Genomic DNA, 20501 nt, shown 5'->3' on the forward strand with positions numbered 1-20501 from the left:
TATGTTTTCCTTTTTACGTTGTAAACATATCTTTGTTTACTTCAAGACTCGTCAAGACTTGTCTGTGACGTTACTACAGATTGATCTTATGGACCCCTGTGTTTGGAAGGTAAATCACACGCAGCCGCAGGGATCCCAACCTTACAGTTGTCTTTTTGACTCTTCCTTGAATTTAATTGTTTTTACATGTTGCGTGGTATAGTGTCGTTCAGTCACTTCTTACTGACTTTCATGACAAGTCACCGTGCGTTCCTTCCTAAAAGTATCCTCACCAATAACGGCTTCGGAAACTTTCCATTGTCATCCCTATCCATTCATCCTACGCTGCCCTGTACAGACTTGTACGTGTGTGATCACTCAACCGAAAACACCCATTACATTACACGCTGTAACTATACCACACAAGAAGGGCTTGGGACGGGAGGGAAAAGGGAGGGAGTCAACCAAAGGGAGGATGGAGAGGGAGGCAGAGGGTCTTGGGGCGGGGTCAACTGGGAGGGAGGTCGGGAGGGAATATGGTTTTGGAGTGATTTGGGAGGTTTTGGGGTACGAAAAGCCCCTCTCATACTACTCCCATGCGTCACATAAGAACTTACCTTTGCCCTTTGACGTTTTGATGATCTTTATGAGCATTTTGAAGCTGCTCAGCGAGGCTTTTGATGCATCCTTCTAGCTCAGTATGAAACTGATTAGACTTCTCATTCTCTAAATGGCATTCTGATATCTGGAAAAAATAACAAATAGAGAAGCGGTTAGCACTCATTGTCACCTCATGCTAAATCTAGATGCATTGATTCATGACTCTTGGTGAAAATATAGTAAGAAAACCGTCACATAAGAACTTTATCAAATTCCATATGTATGAACTGAATCACTTGGCTACATAGAAAAATAGAATGCTTGACGGGGCTCAAACCCAAGTTGGCCAAATCAGGAACTCTAAAAACAAGAGTAAAGAGCATGAGACTTAAAGACAGTGGACATTATTGGTAACTGTCAAAGGCCAGTCTTCTCACTTGGTGTATCTCAACACCATGCATAAAATAATAAACCTGTGAAAATTTGAGCTTGATTGGCAGTCGGAGTTGCGAGATAACTATGAAAGAATAAAACACCCTTGTCACATGAAGTTGTGTGCTTTCAGATGCTTGATTTCGAGACCTCAAGTTCTGAACTTGAGGTCTCGAAATCAAATTCGTTGAAAATTACCTCTTTCTCAAAAACTATGTTACTTCAGAGGGAGCCATTTCTCACAATGTTGTTTACTCGTTACAAAATGCGGTTTTATACTAATAACTATTTTGAGTAATTACCAATAGTGTCCACTGCCTTTAAGCTCTGATGCTGATCAGCAGAGTGTGGGTTTGAGTCCCAGTCATTAAGAGGCATCCTCGTTTCATTACCAGAAATATATACAAATATCCATTAATGAAAATAATGACACATCTTTGAGTCTGAACCATTTCAGTAAAATATTGTGAGTAATTGTTAACCTTGTCTGGTAGATCGTAATCAAGATTTCTGATCGTAATCAAGTTGTCGACCCTCAAGGTCCTTGATGCTGTCACTGTATTCCCTCCGCTCAGTCACACTGCAACAAGTCTTCACTCCAAATCCAGCGCCAAGATGGCGCCCTCCTTCAGCTCAGCAGAAGACTCAATCTGAAAAGCCTGCAGACTCTCAGTTGCCTGTTTCAGTTCAGAGTTTGCTATGGCTCATTCTGTTTGTGGTGGGAAGTAAAAGGGAGATTGAAATTAGTCCAGTGCTAATTTATGTTTTCAGTGATCAACCACAAGGGAAAGTGACTAGGCAAAATTTCAATAATTTAGGGTTGAACAAAGACAAATTTACTAGAGCAGGACCAACCAGGCAGTCTTCCTATTTTGTCACTATACTTGTTCAGGGGTGTCAGTAAGAAAATATATATAGCCAGAGATCCAAAGGGGACAACCGCATTTGATAATCGTTTTGAGGACATTTTCAAAGTCAGAACTTTTAAAAAATTTGATTTTTTTTCGTGATTCACAATTTAGATAAATCTTTGTGAAATCGGGAACTATGTCTGAATGTCTGATGCCACTTCCTTTTTCCCCCAGGAAACAAAACCCTGGGAAATTCCAGCTGGGAAATTTGTACCAATCTCCACCCCATAATCATTTCACACTTGTCGCAATTTTCCTCGTGGAAAATGACAGTTCAGTATGTGAGCCTAATGATCTTGCTTAACACTAAGAAGGGACCAGCTAGAAGTGGCTTGTAATCCCATGAGTTTGCCAGGGTTTATTTTCAAAAGTAATAAGGTCAAGCAAATTCGCCTATGAACTTGTGAAAGGCAGGCATGATACTTTAATCTTGCTACCACGGATTTTGTAAAAACAATCAGAGAGATTTAAAAATAACATTCAACATAGATAGATGAAACATTTCCATAATCAGAGGTTTTAAATTGGTTGTAAGAACATGCAAAGACTGGTATGTTTTTAGGGAACTTTCTGCAGAACCAGGTAGAGTTGGCAGCCCTAGGACAGGGCACCTTGATCAGAAAATACCACACTCTGTTTCTGACATTATGTCAAGGGGCACCAAGGCAATGTTCAAGGAGCATTGAGGGTAACTAACTATGTTGCCTCTGTGAAGTATCAAACCTGGGCCATGTTACATAGAGATGCTGAAGCCATAAAAATAGATAAGCATAAGAAAATTATGCTTACCAAAATAAAGTTACCAGCCAAACTACCACGTACTATAGAGCTTGTGACTGGTACCTTGCTTATTTCTTCTTAGCAGAAAACTGTTAAGCAATATTTTCTTCTTTAACAGCTCTATGAAAGTGGGCAATGATCATCAGATAGACTGTTTGTACCTTTGCCACTTCGTAACATGGACACTTCGTAACTTCGGGACACTTCGTACAGCAAAACCTTTTTCTGGCGATTGATACTTGTATTAAGAATAGTGTTATTAGTCATTTCAACTTGGTTTCAGGTGGTTCCTTTGATGTTTAACCCGCGAAAAGGGTAGGTGTCTGTCGGGCCACACCCAATGAAGCAAAACATTTTGTCTAGGGGCTGATATTGTAATGTGTTAAGAATAGTGCATTAGGCCTATTGGAAATTTCAAATTGGTTCTAGAACGTTCCTCCAATGTTGAACCCCGGGGCTGGGGGTGTCTGGCAGGCCCAATGTAGCCAAATTATGAATCAAGGGCCACAACTTAAATAGCATACACCTTTCAGCCACACAGCTGGTGTTGTTATTAAATTACGGGCTCTTAAAGTTTGAAAAGAATACCACCACGACACGCGGTGTTCTCCTTCCGATAGTTACCTCGCAACCTACATATGTCCGTGACACAACAGACATATTGCGTAAACTTGAAGAAACCTCATTTCCACAAGATGTACTCATTACTAGCATTGATGTTGTCTCAATGTACACAAATGTCCGCCAAACAGAGGCAATTAATTGTGTATGCAGTGCGCTCGAACGAACAAACCATCAATATGCCATTAACAAACCACATTCCTCATACATCCGTACTCTTCTGGAACTCATCATTGGGAGAAATTGTTTCCAATTCGGAAATAAATATTTCCTACAGAAAGTCGGTTGTGCCATGGGTTCTACAGCCAGCCCCGAAATATGTGACATAACCCTCCATGATCTCGAAAATCGAATCCTCCAACAAGCTGACAATATACTCACTTGGTGGCGCTATAGAGATGACATTCTCATAATCTATGGCGGTAACATTGAAGATTTCAAAAACCTGGTAAATACCATGAATCAAATGCACCCCACCCTCAAATTCACTTTTGAGGCCTCAAACTGTTCAGTGAACTATCTTGACTTAACTATATTCAAAGGTAACAGATTCCGTGAAACAGGTATACTAGACACCAAGGTCTATACCAAACCCACAGAAACATATCAATACCTTCATAAATCCTCATCCCACCCACCACATGTTTTTAACGCATTCATATACGGGGAAACCCTCCGCTTTGCAAGAAACACCAACAACATTTAGGATTTTCAAGAGAAAGTCAAGACTTTCACAAACAAACTAACAGCAAGAGGTTACACACATGATGAAATAAACACACAGATACAAAAAGTATCACATCATGAACGTGCTAACATGATTCACAAACCACTGGAAGTACACCAGCAAAACAATAAATCACCTCTCGTCTTCACGACCACATACAACCCGGCATTTTTCCACAAGGATATATCACGGGCAATCATTAAACATTGGCCTCTAATTCAAAGCGATGAAACACTCACGGAAATTTTTCCGAACACACCCTTCATTGCCTTCAAAAAAGACAAAAACATACGGGAAAGGATCATCAGAGCCAAACTGCCACCGGACACAACTGAGTCTGGAAGCAACAGTGACGATCCCTCCCCCGAATTACACGAAACACTTGAGGATTTGATTGCTCTACTTTGAATACTACCCAACAGACGGTACATGCCTTGGTTATCTATTCAAAAATACAAACATACCCACGGCTATGTCATAAACACCACCATAATGGTTGCTCCCTACATCTTTCTCAAGATGTAAACAAGAGATTACCCGATTCATCAAACTTACATGCAACTGACGAGGAAGCTTACATGACTTCCGAAAACTAGTTATTGCTACCCAAGGATCTGCAAAAATATCCTAAATCTCGAAAACATTTTCGTTCACATACAGACCAAATTGGTCTTAAAGGGTCACATATCTTGGTTAAACTATTTCCCATAAACACCATGTTTATTATAACAACGGTGGAAATAGTACAGCACAGTTACAATAATTGAAATCGTATTAATACAATACATATTTCAATTCACCACAAGTCAACAGACACAACGTCACTGGATGGGAGAGCACCAACATTTATTATCCCGAGGAAGCTTACATGACTTCCGAAAACTAGTTATTGCTACCCAAGGATCTGCAAAAATATCCTAAATCTCGAAAACATTTTCGTTCACATACAGACCAAATTGGTCTTAAAGGGTCACATATCTTGGTTAAACTATTTCCCATAAACACCATGTTTATTATAACAACGGTGGAAATAGTACAGCACAGTTACAATAATTGAAATCGTATTAATACACATATTTCAATTCACCACAAGTCAACAGACACAACGTCACTGGATGGGAGAGCACCAACATTTATTATCCCAACTTAAATAGCATACACCTTTCAGCCACACAGCTGGTGTTGTTATTAAATTACGGGCTCTTAAAGTTTGAAAAGAATACCACCACGACACGCGGTGTTGTCCGGGGGCGGAGCTCCAAAAGGGGGAGATTTTAGCATATTTTAAGAGGCTGTATCTCGGAAACGGTATGGAATATGGATTTAATTTTTGGTTTGTGTTCATATTAGCCATAGTGGAACAGTTAGACAAAGTGTCATGTAAATCTGAGCTAATTTGACAACTGGTTAATTTCAACCCATAGGTTTGTACACTAAATATTAGGGGAGGGGTGTCTGGCAGGCCTAATGCAGCAGAAAATTTGTCTGCCGGTTGATATTTTTTACTTAGTATCATGGTGATGAACATTTCCACTTGGTTTCATGTGGTACCTAGAATCTTTGATTCAGCCGATTATTTTGCCTCTTTGTTCGGGGTCCACGCGCCACACGCAGCTGGGCGCCCCCGGCAGACATCCATATCTGACTATGTCAGGTTATCCACTCAACGTTCCTGTACTCAAATATTGTAACCTTGTTCCTTTAACCAAAGTGCTCAGGGCTGCCGGTCTATAGAGGGCTTTAAGAGACTTTGATATTGTATTATTATTTGTAATAAAAGATGTATAAGCAGCAAATATGCAAAGAGTGTACATATAGTTTCAAGGCCTATCAATAGTCACTGACATTCATTTCATGTCTTTGAGAATACACTTTGAAAGTAAATTTAGTTTTCATCTCATCTTAGCTTTGTACTATGCCACAGATAATTATGCAAACCTAAAATTATAATAAGTCTATTTTTTGTTGTCTTAAAATGCTAAATATTATATTAAATTTGATTAAATGTTATGGGGTGACAGGTCTTTTTCTTCAGCTGCACCAAGCATCTCGAACTATCTACTACTTAATCTTAGATCTTGTCTTTGTACCACCAAATTCAAACCTCTTCTGAAAACTTATCTTATATCACAGGTTTTCAAAACTTATCTTATATCACAGGTTTTCAAGGACTAATTTTGTAGTGTCTGTTTTTTGAGGTTTTTTTTGTTTACTGCGCCTTGAACACCCAGCAGGGTGGATATGTGTGCATTACAAGTCTTATTATTATTATTAACATTTTTGAACTCAAAATTTGCAAGTTCTTTTTACTTGAAGTGCTGTATATTAAATTTTATTAAACATTATAAAGTTGATTTATTGCTGTTACTGGAGCACACTCAAGGCTGTGCTGTTTTTTTTATGACTCGATAAGTCATGAATTGATACTAAAAGGATCACAGTGCAGTTCCCCTCTGTGAATGTTCCACCTTTTTGGTTTAATCTGGCAACAATTTCTATTTATCAAGAGCTGTAAAATGTTGGTGAGTGAACTGCTCACATTAAACAGCTACCTGAGCGGAATGTTTTCAACAGAAATGGTATTTTTACTTGTTTATAATGCACTTGTTTACCATTTGAATATAATTTTGATATGTGTACACTTCTGAACTTTTCGTAATTATCGAGTAAAAAATCAGGCCCCTACCTAAAGGTTTTTTGAAAAACTAAAAACACTTCTGCCGTTGAGAGCGGGCATCAAAGGACAATGCCGCTGACGTCATTTGTGGGAGTTTGCTTTGTTATACATCCACGCTGCAACAAAGCGGCTTTATCTACTTATGACGTTTTGAGAGTGATTACGTAACGGGGCTTTTCGCAAATCTCGCAGAAAAGCTCTGGACAAGGGCATACAAAATGATTGTTTTTTTACACAACTGAAACCTATTTATAATCATATGACTTGATTTCCTTATTCATCGAAAACATTTTAAGTGGAATTCAGCAAAGTTCATGACTTGACATTTTCGTTCAAGCAGGTCTTTAAACATTATATAGTTTTTATTGATTGATTTATTGCTGTTACTGGAGCACACTCAACGCTGCGCTGGTTTTTTTTATGACTCAATAAGTTGTGAATTGGTAATAGAAGGATTTCAGTGCAGTTCCACTCTGTGAACGTTCCACCTTTTTGGTTAAATCTGGCAGCAATTTCTACTTGTCATGAGATGGTCTGCAAAATGTTGGTGACTAAACTGCTGGGTGTTGTTGGTATGTTTATAATGGCAGACTACGCTGCTGTAAATGGGCGATGTTGGAAGCCATGCCCTCCTACTTGGAGCCATTGGGGGGAAAAATGCTACAAGATGCATGATGCCGAAGTTACATGGGAAGAGGGCAAGCAGATTTGTGAGAAGTTGGGTGGACTGATGGTTGTCCCACTATCCCAAGAAGAGTTTCAACACCTCCTCAACATGTGCAGCTGCCCTAAGTTCTGGATTGGTTGCAATGACATTGAAGTTGAAGGTTCGTATACAATTAATACATTGTGAGTAGGATTTGAAACTTTGCATGATGGAAATACAATATACCGATAGTAAGGTTTGCGGATGTAATGATCTTGACTATCTCTAAATGAGTTTGGGTGGTTCTGAAAAGAACGGTGGGTTTCAACTCAACGTTTCGATCAGTATGCTCTGATCATCTTCTTTTATTGTCCTTATAATAGGGTTTATTTTACAACAAATTGCCAACACAAGGCCAAACTGCCAACCAGTGTGAGGGCAACAACGAAAATATGGAAAAACTCTCAAGAATTAGAGGAAATATCTCTTGACATGATAAACTATGATGAACGTGCACCTAAAATACGACTAATGCAGGATTAGTAATACTACCTTTGTCTTGTTTGTTCTCATTTAAACATAATCATGGAATTTATTCAAACATTCACTGAGTGGCTGTATGGTGTGTTTATAGAAAACTAGAGGCTGGAAACTTGGAATCTATTTCTTAACAAAAAGTATGTGTACTTTCCTTACTTTTTATTTTGGGATTGACTTGGATCAAGATCAGCAGCAGGTTGAGATCACCACAATTTGTGCCATGGGACAGAAGGGAGAAGAAGAAAGAATTGATGAAAACAAAATTTAAAATAAGAAAATTGAATTCAATCTTCCATATAACAAAGTCCATCCATTACCGATCCCAAAGAGATTATTTCCCTCTGGATTTTGTCAAAGTCATAAAGTTGCATTTTGAAGAATCTGCAAATCACTGTATGAAATCTTCTTTTAATTTAATTACCGCAATCTAAATAAACCAAGACGTACTTGCAAATTATGATGATCATGGAATTTGATAAAACGCTCACTGAATGGTTGGTTGGTTTAAAGGCAGTGGACACTATTGGTAATTACTCAAAATAATTTTTAGCATAAAACCTTTCTTGGTGACGAGTAATGGGGAGAAGTTGATGGTATAAAACATTGTGAGAAACGGCTCCCTCTGAAGTGCCATAGTTTTCTAGAAAGAAGTATTTTTCCCTGAATTTGATTTCGAGACCTCAGATTTAGAACTTGAGGTCTCCAAATCAACCATCTAAACGCACACAACTTCGTGTGACATGGGTGTTTTTTTCTTTCATTATTATCTCGCAAGTTCGAAGACCGATTGAGCTCAAATTTTCACAGGTTTGTTATTTTATGCATGTGTTGAGATACACCAACTGTGAAGCTTAGTCTTTGACATTACCAATAGTGTCCACTGCCTTTAACACTAGAGGGTGGAAATTTGAATCTATTCCTGAACAACATTATGTTTGGGGGGGGGGGGGGGTAGTACTTCCTGCTCCCAACATTCAATGTAATGGGGCATTTTTATTTCTGATTGACTTGGTTCAGGTACCTGGGTGTGTCTGGATAGTAAAGTTACTTTTGACGCGCAGGGATGGAAGGATGGTCAGCCAGATAGTTACGGCGGCAATGAAGATTGTGCTGAAGGCAGGAGGGTTTTAGGCTGGAACGATATGCCCTGTGGTTATAAACAGAGAACAATCTGCCAGCGTCCTGTATCACCAGCACCGGTGCACATGTGAAAAGGTTGCTCAACATTCTTGGCACACAACTTTTTGTGAAAGTTGGTTCTTGAAGCTCACAAGGCTTTGCAAAAGTTGTATTTCTCGACAAAAATCTTTTATCTGGCTTTGTTCACAAAAGGGTTTTCCTGACTTCATTCAAATTAAGAAATAATTATTAAAACGATGTTATATGAATAACCTAGAGGACAATAAGTCGTTAAATGAAAAATCGGCCTCTTTGATTAAATTTGCAAATTTAAACATTTTAAATTTTTTACGATTGATTCATAACTTTTTAATAGATGTTAAATTTGCATCGGGATAAAGAATATTAATGTTTGGTTTTTACCCATATACACCGATGTGTGTAGCACTGTATAGTCAGTACTTTCCCGAGTCCTGTGAAAAAAATCACAGGCATTTTACTCGGGTGGGATTCGAACCCACGACCTTTGCAATTCTAGAGCAGTGTCATACCAACTAGACCACCGAGATTGCCCGGTAGCTAGATTCATAACTATTTGAAATAATGACGCAATGAAAGTTTGAAAGGAGCTGCTAATTGGACAAAAGGTGATCTCTTTGGTTTGTTCTTTGGTTATCAATGTCTGGGTTAAGGGTAGTACTGTTTAATTTAGTACGGTTTAATTGTAATTGCCATCCAACTTCAACAGATCAAACAAACAAAATACATCGTAGTTGGACAGCTATCAAGATATTAGCAAATTTCAGTTTTGTGGCAATTTGTTTTCATATGACTAGTCAAGTGTTGTTTGAACAAGTAATTTCTTTAAAGGAACACGTTGCCTTGGATTGGACGAGTTGGTCTTTAAAAAGCATTTGTAACCGTTTGTTATAAAATGCATGATTAGAAAGATATTTTAGAAGTAGAATATAATGATCCACACAAGTATCACTTGAAGTTGCTTGGTTTTCCTCTTACATCGTCGACTAACAAGGTCGGCCATTTATGGGAGTCAAGTTTTTGACTCCCATAAATGGCCGACCGTGTTAGCTCGCAAAGTAAAAGGAAAACCACGCAATTTCTAGGCAAATTTGTGTGGATCTACTTTTAAAACATCTTTCTAACCATATGGGCAATTCCAAGCAAACATGGACATGACACCAAAAAATAAAATTTGTGTCACAAGGAAACAGACATTAAAGGAACACGATGCCTTGGATCGGACGAGTTGGTCAAAACAAAAGCGTTTGTAACTGTTTTTTATAAAATGCATATGGTTGGAAAGATGTTTTAAAAGTAGAATACAATGATCCACACAAGTTTGCCTCGAAATTGCGTGGTTTTCCTTCTACTGTGCGAACTAACATGGTCGGCCATTTATGGGGGGTCAAAATTTTGACCCCCATAAATGGCCGACGTGTTAGTCGACGAGGTAAAAGGAAAACCACGCAATTTCGAGGCATGTTTGTGTGGATCATTGTATTCTACTTTTACAACATCTTTCTACCTATATGTATTTTATAAAAAACGGTTACAAACGCTTTTCAAAGACCAACTCGACCGATCCAAGGCAACGTGTTCCTTTAACTTTTTTCACACACTCTGTACCATTTGGTACAAATTCAGCTCAAGTTTGCACAAGCTGTGAACGGACCCTAAAAAGTGAGCACATTAAGGTGATTTCTTCAAAGTTAAATATTTTCCCCTACAAAGGTTCTTCCAGCCAAACTTTAATAGTTGTGATTAGCAGCAGGTACAACTATTTAAAATCCAGAATGAATTTTAATTTGTGTTTCTCATTTAGCCGCCTATAGCGATACACTGTATGCGGTACGAGGAAACCTCGCTAGCTTGTGTTTGTAGAAAAAAAGGAACATCAAAAGAAAACTCGATAGTCATTAGTAGGTCTACGCATTTGTTAATATATCTAGTTGTTATAGATCGTTATTAATTCTCCCTTCACAGTTGACTTGTCGAAGCTAATGATGATGAAAAAATTTAGCTCTTACGAAAAGAAAAAAACTCATTAGTAAACAGAAAATTGTTCATCATTTATGATATTGTCGAAAAATAACGCCTTCGCATTTAATCAGTATGACCACTGAGCCAGACAAAAGCCTTGAAAAGCTATTGTGTCCGTTTTATCCGTGCACAAAAATATTCGCCATAAAAATTACCGTAGCTTCTACCCTTATTACCAAGTCTGAAATGAGTAAAGAAATCAACACTCTAGTTGGTGTATTTTAATAACGAGTCATCAAAAAGTTTAATGCGATTACCGGTGATGCGACTGACCATGCAATGTAATGTGACTGACCAAATCTTTTTTCAAGAGGAGGACGCTAAGAGGTCAGCTTTCAGCAAAGCTGGATATCTTGGTTTTGAGTTACTAGAGGACAATATTACATGAATTAAGAGATCTGGGGCTCTGCAAATGCCACTCATTCCCTACACACAATGCATTTTTCTAAAGCACATGCTGAAAACTATAACATGTGTTGTACATGTGCCACTCCAATCTATAACTTCTAGTGTCATCATTTGTACAAATGTTAACATAATTATGCAACAAAATAAATAAAAGCAACATTTCTGAGAATTTTGAGTACAAATGTGAAGTAATGGAACTAATTTACTCCACAAACTGTGGACATATTTACATGTTGTACCATTGCTTAGGCTGAAAAAGCAGAATGATGTTAAAATACAAAGAATTCAAGAAGAGCACAGAAAAATCTCCCAAAAGAGCAAACAAAAGCAAAAAGCTGATGTCCTCTTGCCACCATTTTCTTTCAGCAAGCAGAAACATGATAACTACAAAATGCTGCCTTTTAAACCAGGGTAGCGATGCAAGGGTAGCAATGCATGGTCATTGGTGTGTGGTGTAACATGCAGTGAAATGTATCCAGGTAAAGTCGAGGAGATGGGTGATCAAGAAGGTTTTTTGTTTTGTTTTATACACTTTTTCGACACAAAAGAAATTGTTTGTTGCATTGAGGAACCTGTGATAACCAACAAGGCCATTTTAAATTCACAGCCCACTTTTAAACAATAACCTAAACTTTGATTTTTCAGGGACAATATGTTTACATGTATGTAAGTCACTTTAAATCTGCGATTTTATTTGTGTTCAATTACATACTCGGCAAGATATTTAGCATTTTATGTTAAATGAACAACTCTGAAAATAAAGTTGGTCAGTAAAATGGAAAATAATAGTATTTCCGAAAAATGTAAGTTTGCTTTTCTAAAAACACATTTCAGCCTTGTTTCTATGATTTTTAATAGAAAAGGTGTTATTATTTTAGTAAAAACAAGTGAAATTAATTTATTTTGTTTGTTGATAAGGAATGAACCCAACTTTGCCAAACAAGAACTCAGTTTGGGCTCCATTGGGCTTGGCTTAAGTGGCCGAACAAACTGTAATGTGACTAACCGTAATGCAACTAACCATGGTTTTGCCACGCTAAAGGCAGTGGACACTATTGGTAATTACTCAAAATAATTATCAGCATTAAACCACACTTGGTAACGAGTAATGGGGAGAGGTTGATAGTATAAAACCTTGTTAGAAACGGCTCCCTCTGAAGTGACATAGTTTTCGAGAAAGTAATTTTCCACAAATTTGATTTCGAGATCTCAAAACTAGAATTTGAGGTCTTGAAATCAATCATCTAAAAGCACACAACTTCGTGTGACAAGTGAGCTCAAATTTTCACAGGTTTGTTATTTTATGCATATATCGAGATACACCAAGTGAGAAGACTGGTCTTTGACAATTACCAATTGTGTCTACTGTCTTTAACATAAGTTCAAGTTGCTGACTATTTATAAGTATCCAGTTGGATACTAATGTATAAGAGATATGTGCTAAATGTAGTAAAACCTTTGCAAGTTTTTTAGTTTGAGGAAACTTTTGAATTGAGGCAAGTGTATTTTTTACCATGTATTGTGTAATGCAACTAACCGCTTTTTACAAAGCTATAACATCCAGAGTACAACGCCCACAACATTTTTAGTATCTTCATGTAAAAGCCTTAGGTGTCAAGTACAAATCAGTCTATAAACTTAGTGGATCTAGTTTCGTTTAAAAATACACCACTTGTAACCACACGCGTACCATGATTATCCAGTTTATCAAGTTTTGTAATTTCTTAAATAATGTTCTGTTAATTTTCCTTTTTGTTATCAACTCTCATTATGTATTTAAGTATGCATAGCAAACAAATTTCAGTTTCATTACAAACAAACATTGTTTTGTGGTATTTTTACTGTATGCATTATACCTTTCACTGTACTTTTATGTCATCAATTTACATTGTTATTGTTCTAAAGTAAAACCAATTAATTTATATTCTAAAGGGTCCAGGCTCTGTATAAGCCTAGGCTTTTTCCAGGTTCCCTCCTCTTATCACCCTTTGTTCTTTTTTCTTGTATGCCTGATGATTATTTATTGTGATATTTGGAAATAAAATACAAACAAACAAACAAACAAGTAGATCTTTGTCAATTTTGGTTTTTACCCATACATCAATGTGTGTTAGCACAGTATACTCAGTACTTTCCCAAGTCCTGTAAAAAAGTATCACAGGCATATTACTCTGATGTGATAGGAACCCACGACCCTTGCAATTCTAGAGCAGTGTCTAACCAACTAGACTTCCGAGGTTGCCCGGCAGCTAGAGGCAGTTGGAATCCTATGTTTTGGCAGCGGGTACCGCAACGATATAATAGATGTTTAATTTGCATCGGGGATAAAGAAAATTAATTTGGGTTTTATCTATTATAGATCTTTGTCATTTTGATTGGAGGATCTTTCAAAACAAATAAGTTGGAGGATTCAACAGAAACTATTGAGACACGCAGACGCTGCATGTAGTATGTGCCTTGCAGTAACACTGCTGCATTACCACAGACAAGAACACACAGTGATGTTTTACGCAGTGCAATAGTACTTATATCGGATGGAATGAAAAATGCACAGTAAATGGAACGAATAATGCACAGCGAGTGACGTAGCATGCAACAGTACTTTTATTTGCTATTATGTGATGGACAATCCTCCAATCAAATGGCAAGGATCTGCTTAGGTGTTATATAATAAGCCACAACCTACTCCAAGTTTTTTTTATTGCACTGTGCGAATTGTGAGTGTCGATGCATCATACTCTGCATACGGTCAGTGTAAAACTTACATTCTAAACTTAATGCATGCATGCTAATGAAGTTTTTGATTGAGTTTGTTTGTTTCTTTATGAAGTTGGCATAAAGGGAGTGCAAATTATTGGTAATTACTCAACATAATTATTATAGCATAAAATCTTACTTGGTGACAAGTAATGGGGAGTGGTTGATAGTATAAACAAAATTGTGAGAAACGGCTCCCTCTAAAGTGACATAGTTTTCTAGAAAGAAGTAATTTTCCACAAATTTTATTTTGAGACCTCAGATTTAGAAATTGGGGTCTCAAAATCAACCATCTAAAAGCACACAACTTCGTGTGACAAGGGTGTTTTTTTCTTTCATTATTATCTCGCAATTTCGAAGACCAATTGAGCTCAAATTTTCACAGGTTTAATGTTTTATGTTTATGTTGAGATACACCAAGTGAGAAGACTGGTTTTTGACAACAATTACCTCTCCAGTGTCTAGAATAAGGCTTGAATATAACTTCCTTATCAAACACACACTCATGAATTACGGAAAAATATAGCCCCTTTGGCCTCATTGGATATTGGACACAGAAGCTCTATATTTTTGTGCGTGTGATAACTTTTAGTATTTGCTTACCTTTGCCTGATTCTGTTTGACGTCTTGATGATGTTTAAGAGCATTCTGAAGCTGCTCAGCGAGGCTTTTGATGCATCCTTCTAGCTCAGTATGAAACTGATTAGACTTCTCATTCTCTAAATGGCCTTCTGATATCTGGAAAAAAGATAACAAATAGAGAAGCGGTTAGCACTCATTGTCACCTCATGCTAAACCAAGATGCATTGATTCAACACTCTTGACATAATATGTTTTTGCTCTTTTCTCAACAAGTAGAAATCACATGTGTTCAATTGAAACTTTGAAGGTGGCTTTTATCATTGCATTGGTCATCATCAAGGATGCACAACGCTCAGCCAATGATAGGTCTTCATTGACCTTAGTGAGGGTATGTTTTCGGGCTCATGACAACTAATGCAAAGGATCTATAAACCAGCATTACATTGACAAAAACAAAATGGTGACCTTAGTTTTTAAAAGGAACGTATCTTTAGTTTTTTTAACTGATACAAACAATACAACTTCCCTGTGAAAATTGTGGTAGTTTCTTTTTTAGATATCGCAGAATTTTCAGAGCAGTTACCATTATGCAGGAAGATATTCCGTAATTGGAAAATACAATATGAGATTTAATTCTGACAGTTACGCTTCTCAAATTCACATTCAAATTTTGGGGCACAACAATTTATACCTTTATGTTTATCCAATACTACATAACTTCAAAGTGAAACTTATCTCAAATTGTTTTAAAGCCATTATACACTTTGGGAACATAAAAGTTCACAGATTTACGAATAACTTACAGGGTTTACCGGCGGTAATGGTGAAAGACTTCTCTTTAAAAATTATTCCATGAAATGCTTTACTTTTTAAGAAAACATAAAAACAATTATCAATTCTCGATAGCGAGCGTTACGGATTAATTTTTAACACATGTGATGACACGGCGAAACGTGCAAAAACAAGGAAAGGTTTTCCCGTTTTTTTCTCTCGTCTCCGATGACCGATTGAGCCTAAATTTTCACAGGTTTGTTATTCTATATATAAGTTGTGATACACGTAGTGTGGACCTTTGGACAATACTGTTTACCGCAAATAGGGCATATGCACTGCCCGTAACTCGCATTTCACATAATGGTTTAGTCTGCACTGCCCGTAACACCCCTTTCACAGAATGGTTTGATTTTAACAAAAAGGCAATGCAAGCATTAAGAATTAAGTGTGGGGGAAAGTTTTGCTTGTGTAGTACAATCTTGAAAACATGCAGATTAATTAAGGAGGCACTCAAATGTGAGACCCCTAGAACCTATAAACACAGCCAAGTAAAATCAAAAACATGTTTCTCGGCCCCGCCCACCTCCTTTTTGCCGGCCGCCTCCTTTTTTATATATTTTACTTTCTTAGAAAATTTTTTTAAAGGGGGGGGGTGTATAAAAAGAAAGTGCGCCTAGCTTTTTGTGCATTTTTTTGTTTTAGCAACTGGCAAGGTAGGCGAAGTATGTTGGTCTACAGTCATCTATGCAAAGTTGTCTCTTCCAATATTTAGCTAATTCAAGCTGAACACGTACATTGATCACTGTTTCTGATTGTGAAACTTACTTTAACAAGTGGACTAAAATGAAACAAATCATTCGTTTTGTCATACATGTACACATTGCATAACAGTATACTCAAACAGCACAATATCTGTAAATAAATATACCTTGGCCAGGGATTTTTAGCATGGCAGCCATCTTAGTAAAAATAGCAAAAATTTGGAAAAATAGTAAATAGTTGCGCCCTGCCTCCTCCATTTTACTAAACGTCCGGAAGGGAAACTCGTTTCTGATTTTACTTGGCCTTTGTTATAGTTTCTAGAAGTACCCATGGCAATTTCAGCTATAAAGCTGATTTTAGCACCACTGTGATTCTGTTTTAATTTACTTTCCATTGATAGTAAATTTGTGGGGTTCCTAAAACAACAAAAAACAAGAGTCAACTTGCTTTAATTAAAAAAAACACACCTGAATTTGAACATGTAAATAGTAATGGTACAAATGATTTGAAGTAGAACGTGTCAGAGTCACAGAGTGAGGTCCAGGCCAGGAAACAAATAGAGACAATGCCCACTAAATGTGAAGCAAAAGAACGAGGGAAAAGTTTCTGTATCCTGCCAACTTAACCCTTTTATTTTTGTTATTTCGTAGCAGCCAACGCAAGCTTGAAACTTGCACGGATGAAGTTTACGAGCTTCATTTCGCCAAGCTCGCCACGAACTGCATAGCATAATATAAGTTATCACACAAGCGCAAGTGAAATACGGAAAAATATAGTGCTTCTGCGTCCAATATCCAACGAGGCCGAAGTTGGATATGGGACGCATACGCCCTATATTTTCCGTATTTCCACGAGCGAATGTGTGATAACGTATTTATCTTCAAGCAAACTGGGCGTGTGACATAGAACACACAAGCCGCATGGTAGTGATATTAGCGTGCAATATAGGTTTTTATCACCACTCCATTCTGCAAATCTGATTGGAGGATTAGCCCGTACTTGAAGATAAATAAACAGAGAGGGAGCCGCATATAAATGTACGCTTGCGTACCCTTTTAACTTAACAGTAGTTTTGATTCCTTTTATTCTTAAGGATTTTTTTTTCAGAAGCATGTGGAATATAAAGTTGCAGGAATGACTTTTGATGTGTGGTTCAACACTGCAAAAGCCGGCGGGGGAAAAAAAAAGTTTTTGACAGCACCAAACTTGCTCATGTTTTGAACTTTGCGTTGAATGTCTAGTGCACAGGGTTTATTAAACCTGCACGCACAAATTTAAAAAGGGCAGTTTAAACCCCAACTTTGATTCCCGTTCACCGCGAGACTGTGCAAGCTCCACCGATGAGTAAAGCTCGGTTGTTTACTCACAGTCTGTATTTTCATCAGGCTTAATCATGCTGAGAATAAAGTTTCCTGACGTAGGTTATGCTCAAACATTTATAAAATGATTGTTTTTTTGTATAAATCACTAGTGCATTATGCCAAAAATCAAACGAGTCAAAGAAAAATCATCCAACCTCTAACTTTCATTTGGTGGGGGGGGGGGGGTTGATGGTGAGCTTTTGAAAATTCTCACGCATAGCTGCCCTCTGGACTTGGCATCTCTGCTTACACTTAAAGCCATTGGACCCTTTCGGTTCAGAAAAAAAAAATAAAAGTTTACAGATTTACAAATAACTTACAGTGTTTACAGAAGGCAATGGTGAAAGACTTCTCTTGAAATATTATTCCATGAAATGCTTTACTTTTTGAGAAAACAGTAAAACAATATAAATTCTCGTTAACGAGAATTACAGATTTTTTTTAAACACATGTCATGACACGGCGAAACGCGCGGAAACAAGTGTGGGTTTTCTGTTGTTTTCTCCCGACTCTGATGACCGTTTGAGCCTAACTTTTCACAGGTTTGTTATATGATATAGAAGTTGTGGTACACAAAGTGCGGACCTTGGACAACACTGTGTACCGAAAGGGTCCAATGGCTTTAAGGTTTGATGGGATTTTAGTATTGTAGGCTTACTATGGAAGTTATGGTAGGCCTTTATGCCTTTTATTAAAATGTTTTAACAGAACATCCCATATCCGTTTTCATTCAGGTATTTGTCAAAGCTGTTTTTGAACAGACTGGTTGTCTTGGCATTGACCACTTTGGCCTGGAGTCTACAGATCTACCAAGTCTCACGCATTTGGGCTCTGTCTCAGGCTCACACGCACAGCAACTATTTCCTCATGGATTGGGGCCAGACCGCGGGAAAAAAATTAAAATTAACAACAATGCTTTGCCAAATCGCGCTCATGTGTACAAAAACGCAATCTATAATGTTTGCACAATCTTTGGATTGCACGCAGTTTATCAAAATCATCAACTTGAGCTGCCGTACAAACAGAGCGCAAATTTGCAGATTGCGCACGCTTTTGCTCTCCCAGCAGGTTCAGCTAATATTCGGCAGAGCGCAAAACGCTTATTGCACACAAGTTTTTCTCGATTCGTTTAGCAAACACGGAACCACGAAGCTCGCACAGAGTACCAGTATGTACACGGCTGTGTGCAAAAAGTGTACACACTGGTACCCTGTGCGAGCTTCGTGGTTCCGTGTATGTTTTGTACACAAATCACGGATCGTACCCGCCCTCTCCCGTGACGCATTCTCGCACAACGAGGTCGGGTAATTTTCAATTATTGTTGGCAGAGGAGAAACACGTACAGTAGATAGGGAATCTGAAATTACGGTAAGAATTTATCATTTTTTACAATTTTTGAGATTGCAGAGTGGACTCTCTGGTCGAAAGATAGCCCAGGTTGGACTCCTCCGTTGCAGGCAACGCGTCGGAGTCCAGGGTATAAAGGTTCCGTACCATTGCAAAAAAATTTGTAATTTTTTTTAAAAATATATCTACTTAACTCAGGAAGCTGAACTTTTCCTCACATGTTCCTTGTAGTTGGAACTCCAAGATCGTTTTATTTAAAATTGTTGATTTTCTTCCTGTGGTGTTCATATTTTGTGAAAAGAAAATTGAAATTGACGTTTCCCACTCGCACGTCGAGAACGGACTTGCTTGTAAACACTTTCTTGCATTGATCACTACCGCCCTCTCGTGGCGGCTGGAGATGTGAAAGTCTTTCTTAATTTGCGCATGCTGCATTTTTGTTACGGCGCAAACTTCATTTTCCTCTGCTTTTTTTGAACGCACGACTGGCTTGCGCAAATTTAAAAAGGGTCATATTCATTGATTGCACCCGACGCATGGCCAATAACGGCACTATACTCAAAGCCATGCGCACTTTAGCTCACACTATTAATTGGTACATGATGATCACATCGCTAGTGCAGAACTTCTGCTTATTTTCAGCAATAATTTCTTCCATGGATTTAATTGTTAGGTGTGCACTAATTGAAAATGTACTAAGGGACACTAAGAATATATGAACAGAATTTCAACGTCTCAAATCAGGTAAAAAATAATGAAAATTGTAGTCGAATTTGTGTTCGCATTGTAAAGAATCTTTATACCCAGGACGTCAGTGCAGTGGCACTGACTGACGTCCTACCAGCGCTAGTCGAAAGATTACACATTGATATGTCAAAGGACTACATAGAGCCTAATTGGGGCGAGATTAAAAAAAAAAAAGAGAGATTTCTGATTCCAAATTTCCTTGAACCATGGGTTGTTAAACGCGTGACAGATGGCCATCTATAGAGGTTACGGGAGACGATAGCCAGACGAAACCGAAATAGTTTTAAAATCTAGGAGGTAAGTCAACTCAAATCCAAATGACATGACACCTTGACCTTGCTTGACATGTAGACCCAGTAACTGTACGACAGATGAAGTCAAAAATTGTTTTAAAAGGAGTACAGCGCCCCAGTTACTGGGTCTACTTGACTGTCAAGTAGACATGGATGAAATTGAACTTGAATGAATGAGATATTCCCTTTCATTAAAAATAAAGGGGGAGAGAGAAAAAGTGGCAGGACATAGAAAGTAGTCCAATAGGCTTACCAAATGACTTGGTCCAGATATGATGTTTTCAAATTGCCAATTCAATTATAATGTGTACAAAAAGTTTTGACAGGTGCGTTTTGACAAGAGAGCTGGGGAGCGCCATCTTGCCTGCAGATAATCG

At 37.8% G+C, this 20501-nt stretch overlaps 1 long non-coding RNA gene across 2 annotated transcripts in view; it reads right to left on the minus strand.

Moving 5' to 3' along the window:
- The window catches only part of LOC139936676 (uncharacterized), a 66223-nt gene extending 45722 nt beyond the window's left edge, over positions 1-20501 (minus strand). For both annotated transcript variants that reach the window (XR_011785997.1, XR_011785996.1), the window contains exons 1-4: positions 20378-20501; positions 14862-14996; positions 1494-1720; positions 597-724 (exon numbers count right to left, since the gene is read on the minus strand). This is a non-coding gene — a long non-coding RNA (uncharacterized lncRNA). The remainder of the gene's footprint in view (positions 1-596; positions 725-1493; positions 1721-14861; positions 14997-20377) is intronic.

This window comes from Asterias amurensis, chromosome 4 (assembly GCF_032118995.1).
Source record: "Asterias amurensis chromosome 4, ASM3211899v1".
Classification (NCBI taxonomy): domain Eukaryota; kingdom Metazoa; phylum Echinodermata; class Asteroidea; order Forcipulatida; family Asteriidae; genus Asterias; species Asterias amurensis.